This window comes from Salmo trutta, chromosome 39 (genome assembly GCF_901001165.1).
Source record: "Salmo trutta chromosome 39, fSalTru1.1, whole genome shotgun sequence".
Taxonomy (NCBI): domain Eukaryota; kingdom Metazoa; phylum Chordata; class Actinopteri; order Salmoniformes; family Salmonidae; genus Salmo; species Salmo trutta.
Genome location: NC_042995.1, coordinates 10,897,989 through 10,904,015, shown reverse-complemented (window position 1 = coordinate 10,904,015; position 6,027 = coordinate 10,897,989). Strand labels below are relative to the sequence as shown.

At 40.1% G+C, this 6,027-nt stretch overlaps 1 non-coding gene across 1 annotated transcript; it reads right to left on the bottom strand.

The window, feature by feature from the left end:
• Window positions 1-2,771: 2,771 nt before the first annotated feature.
• On the bottom strand, window positions 2,772-2,845 carry trnaa-ugc (transfer RNA alanine (anticodon UGC)). The gene has a single exon. It is a non-coding gene; the product is annotated as a tRNA-Ala (tRNA).
• Window positions 2,846-6,027: the final 3,182 nt, after the last annotated feature.

The window sequence follows — 6,027 nt, the reverse complement described above, 5'->3', positions numbered from 1 at the left end:
AATACATATTGACAAAGTCTCACTTCTGCTCTGATTGTGGGAATAGTTTCACCCGATTGGATACCTTAAAATGTCACCAGCGTATACATGCAGGAGAGAAGCCTTTCTCCTGCTCTGATTGTGGAAATAGTTTTTCTGATCAGAGCAGCTTAACAACACACCAATGTATACATACAGGAGAGAAGCCTCATCAGTTCTCTCAGACAAGCTAAGATTAAAGTCACCATCACTTCCTTCTCATCTCATAAAGGAAGTGGTAACAGTGAATTTGATAACGTTTAAGAAAGAGTAAAACACTATTGGGATCCTATTGTTTCTCACTGTAAGAGAACTGTGCAGAGGAAAGAGCGTGTTATAGAATGTTAGCCTCTCGTTAATTTACTGATCAGTGAGCACCTTGTCAGTTTTTTGTTGTGTTTTGTTAGCTTTTACTCTAAAGATATTGAGAGTACCTTGGATTTGCCCTTAGGGTTGAATATCCTACGAGGCTTCTTACTTTGAAACAATGTAGTCTGACTGTTGACTGTGTGCTACTCTGTGGGAATGAGTTAGTAGACACAACATGTATCAGATAGAGATGATGTGATGATCAGTTTTCTGTGGGAATGAGTTTGTAGACACAACATGTATCAGATAGAGATGATGTGATGATCAGTTTTCTGTGGGAATGAGTTAGTAGACACAACATGTATCAGATAGAGATGATGTGATGATCAGTTTTCTGTGGGAATGAGTTAGTAGACACAACATGTATCAGATAGAGATGGTGTGATGATCAGTTTTCTGTGGGAATGAGTTAGTAGACACAACATGTATCAGATAGAGATGGTGTGATGATCAGTTTTCTGTGGGAATGAGTTAGTAGACACAACATGTATCAGATAGAGATGATGTGATGATCAGTTTTCTGTGGGAATGAGTTAGTAGACACAACATGTATCAGATAGAGATGGTGTGATGATCAGTTTTCTGTGGGAATGAGTTAGTAGACACAACATGTATCAGATAGAGATGGTGTGATGATCAGTTTTCTGTGGGAATGAGTTAGTAGACACATGTATCAGATAGAGATGATGTGATGATCAGTTTTCTGTGGGAATGAGTTAGTAGACACAACATGTATCAGATAGAGATGGTGTGATGATCAGTTTTCTGTGGGAATGAGTTAGTAGACACAACATGTATCAGATAGAGATGATGTGATGATCAGTTTTCACTATTTAGTTTGGTTGTTTTTTGTTTTTTACTACTAAGCTACTTTTGTTTGGTGATATACATACTTTGAAACGATAAACATGTTTATTAAATTGTCTTAAATAGATTTATTATTTTCGTCATTTATGAATGTATTTGGATGTCTGCTTTGAACTTAATTGATGTGCGAATTAAAAATACATATTCTACTTGAGTTTGTGCTGGTCAAACTTTGGATTATCTATACAGACAATGCAATGTTTTTTGTTTACTTGATGTTATTCAAACTAATATAAATGTCTATGTATCTATCTTCTCAATACATGTCACTACACCTTTACATGCCAATTAGCTAGCCCCCAGTATGTTGTACAATACTTACAAATAGTTTTGCAGTATAAAGGACATGTTTTCATATTTAAATAAAAGTTAAATAAAATAACATTTATTTTGTCAATGTATAATTGTAATGTGTTTTCTAGGGTGCCAACGTCCAGGGAAAATATTAATACCACAAGTCAAGTATGACCCACTTACTATTGGGGAATGGAACCAGAGAGGAAGCTTGTGTTACCCTTTCCGTGCCTCATTATTCAGTGTGGAAGAGCTGCGAACTCACCTGTGATGGCCCACATCTTCCACAACCTTCCCTATTGTGTTAGTAAACACCACAGCATTTTAGGAAGCCATTGTTCAAAATGTGTTCATACACACAGTCACAATGGGAGGGGGTGTGGCATCCACAGGGGAGGACCAGGTGGTTGAGCTCAGACTTCTATTTAGGACTGGGATCCTATCCAGAGTTTCCAGATTGACAGTGAGAACAAATCCAGCCTGCCTCTTTCCATCCACACTGAGTCCAAACCTACAGTCTAGTGATGGGCATTCCGACTCTTTTGGCTCCCAAACAGCTCTTTAAAAAAAGTGTGTTTTGTATTTTTTCAAGCCAAACAGTTTGCGATAGTTTGACTATGATTGGTGTTAAAACAATTCTAATTAAATGATTTAATGAAATCATGTATTTAAAAATGCATTGGTTTGTTATTAAAAAGAATGCTATTAAACATTTGCATTTAAAGTATAACTTTTTAATGTATTTAAACAAAGTGCATATAAATCTAATCAAAACGAATACAATCTGAACAGCATAATATAATATTATACCATGTCAAAGAAAAATAACAATTTGCAAAACTGCAGCATCCCACTTAAAACACTAAACTGGTCCCTCTTTTCTCTCCTCTTTATTGCCATGTTGCATTTCTGAATGCAAATCTCTCATAACCAGCAGCACACAGCAATGCTGACCATATTTTGCTTTTATGAGAGATTTGCATTTAGAAATGCAAGCTGCCTCACTTTCAAGGGGCTGATGCTGTTTCTTCTCTCAGTAATTATTTGTCCCGTTTTCAAGAAGACCCTCTGAGGTAACGGATGTGGCCACTATGCAGTCTCCCTGTCATGACTTTAGTAAGCCGTGGGTAGACATTTACATTTTAGTCATTTAGCAGACACTCTTATCCAGAGTGACTTACAGTAGTGAATGCATACATTTCATACATTCTTTTTCCCGTACTGGTCCCCTGTGGGAATCGAACCCACAACCCTGGTGTTGCAAACACCATGCTCTACCAACTGAGCCACAAGGGACCTACAAAGGCCTTGTTCTTCCACCAGCTCAGAGGATCTGCAGATCTTTCAGAACGAATGTGTGTGTGCTTGAGCATTTAGGCCAATATTATTGTATTTATTTTTTTCATTCTTTGAATTAGTTAATTCTATTCATTTAAATCTTTTGATTATTCATATCTTCATTTTTGTATATTTTTATAAATAGATTTGGCTCTTCTGATATGCGAGCCGGCTCCCAACGTTCACCTACAAGAGCCGGTTCTTAGAGCCGACTCGTTCACGAACAACCCATCACTACTACAGTCACTGGTTTCTGATTGTGACTGGAGCCCAGCACTTCTACTTCCTGTGGCTATGGTAATGATTATAATGTTTCCTCATGAGCATAGCAGGTATCCATGGTAGTGTTTTATGTTATGTTGTCAGCATAGCAGGTATCCATGGTAGTGTTTATGTTATGTTGTCAGCATAGCAGGTATCCATGGTAGTGTTTATGTTATGTCGTCAGCATAGCAGGTATCCATGGTAGTGTTTATGTTATGTTGTCAGCATAGCAGGTATCCATGGTAGTGTTTATGTTATGTTGTCAGCATAGCAGGTATCCATGGTAGTGTTTATGTTATGCTGTCAGCATAGCAGGTATCCATGGTAGTGTTTATGTTATGTTGTCAGCATAGCAGGTATCCATGGTAGTGTTTATGTTATGTTGTCAGCATAGCAGGTATCCATGGTAGTGTTTATGTTATGTTGTCAGCATAGCAGGTATCCATGGTAGTGTTTTTGTTATGTTGTCAGCATAGCAGGTATCCATGGTAGTGTTTATGTTATGTTGTCAGCATAGCAGGTATCCATGGTAGTGTTTATGTTATGTTGTCAGCATAGCAGGTATTCATGGTAGTGTTTATGTTATGTTGCAGCATATCAGGTATCCATGGTAGTGTTTTTGTTATGTTGTCAGCATAGCAGGTATCCATGGTAGTGTTTATGTTATGTCGTCAGCATAGCAGGTATCCATGGTAGTGTTTATGTTATGTTGTCAGCATAGCAGGTATCCATGGTAGTGTTTATGTTATGCTGTCAGCATAGCAGGTATCCATGGTAGTGTTTATGTTATGTTGTCAGCATAGCAGGTATCCATGGTAGTGTTTATGTTATGTTGTCAGCATAGCAGGTATCCATGGTAGTGTTTATGTTATGTTGTCAGCATAGCAGGTATCCATGGTAGTGTTTATGTTATGTTGTCAGCATAGCAGGTATCCATGGTAGTGTTTATGTTATGTTGTCAGCATAACAGATATTTAATATTAACGACATCTTCCTAATATTCAGTTGCACCTTTTTGCCCTCAGAACAGCCTCAGTTCGTCGGGGCATGGACTCTATAAGGCGTTGAAAGCGTTCCACAGGGATGCTGACCCATGTTGACTCCTCTGCTTCCCAGTTGTGTCAAGTTGGCTGGATGTCCCTGGTACCTACTACATTACCCCGTTCAAAGGCACATCGTGAGATGGTTAGAGTTGTCAACAAAGCGGCTTGACAGAAACATGTCTCCACGTTTTCGAACCACGGGTGTGGTGAGAACTCAATCTGTTGGAATAAGGTGATAAGAGCGTTTTATTTCAGAGAGCGTTCCGTAAGCCACGCCCCAGTGGGCAGAGCTAGGCACGTTGGACTGGGACACGTTTTAATATAATAAAGCCTCTCATTTTACAATGGATCAGCCTTGGTTCTGTGTAGCCTAGTTATGCTAATACATTTCAGACCAGTGCATTGAAGTTAATTTCGTCTTTGACTTAATCAGTGAAATATCTTTGAGTAGTAAGCAGGGAAACAACGAGTCCCAGACAGTTCAATAGAACATTCCAGAGGAGGGCATCGTTTACTAGGCTACATCACTTATTAGGATCATCAAATACCACCAGTGTTTGGAATACATTGAGTTCGTTGACAAAACAGACCGTGGAAAGCCTTTTCACACTGAGATTTATTTGTCGAAGGTCCACGGTGGGTCTATGTAAACTATGTGATTTAAATTGGAGACTGATTTTATAGCAGTGAATGTAATCTATTAATGTATTGTTCTAGTATTTCTAAGTAGCAACCATATCAGCCAGGGAAACTAAATGTTCTCACTTGATGATCGAACATTCACATTTTTCAGTGAAGTTGAAATCCTTCCTATTCAATGGGTAAGGTCCTTTGCACCATAAAGACATTGCTGTGGTGCCCACCAGGCCATCTGGTGAGGCACCCAGACCCTGTGACCCAAAACCCTGACTCCTGCACATCCATCCCTGTAGCCATTTGAATGCCTTGATGCCCTCCTCTTCGTTATCAGACAACACCCCATCCAACGACTGATCTGAGGACTGTTTTTAGCGGTGACGGAGTAACGCCCTTGGTCCTAACCACAGCTCCATAATTGCTGTCCGTCAACCTCCCTCCTCATGGTGTGCCTGTTGGTGTGCTGTCCAACTGTTGCCTGCCGTTTAGCCTCCTGCTGCTCCACCGACAGCGCCATGCCAGCCAGGATGCCTGCATGCCCCAGGTGCCCTTGTTTTAACAATGTCCGGTACAGACAGGGATGACGTGGAGGGTAACGATTGTTCTGGCTCAGGTTCAAGAAGACATTTCCTTCCACTGAACCTGCCACAGAGACTGTTCCTTACCCTCTGATGATCCTCCTCTGTGGGCTCTCGGGACAGAGGGTTGTAGTCTTCGGCCGGGTACAGGTCCTCCACTGACTGCACCTGGTTGGGCACGGCTGGCATCCGTACGGACGATATTGTGAACCGCCAAAATAGGCTGCATGGCTCCACTGATGAGCTCCACGGAGGCATTCACATGTGGTAGAGAGAACCCCCTGGTCACCTATAGAGACCTGCCAAGAGGAAGGATGTTAAGTGACACATGCCTTTCAATGAATAACTTGGAACACCTTGAAATGCATTCTTTGTAAGAAATGTGCCATATAAATAAAGTTTGAGTTGATTGATGACATTACCGCTGTAGAATATTTATTAAACTGTAATTTTCAGGACAAGTGGTTTTTCCATGACCTTTTAATTGATAACTTGGGATTTTATCACTTGACGTCAATCATACAGTGGGAAGGTTCCTATAGATCAAGACTGTGAATGCATGTACCACTTTGAATAAATAAATACAGTGCCTTTTGAAGATTTGTCTCTGGTCATTAAAC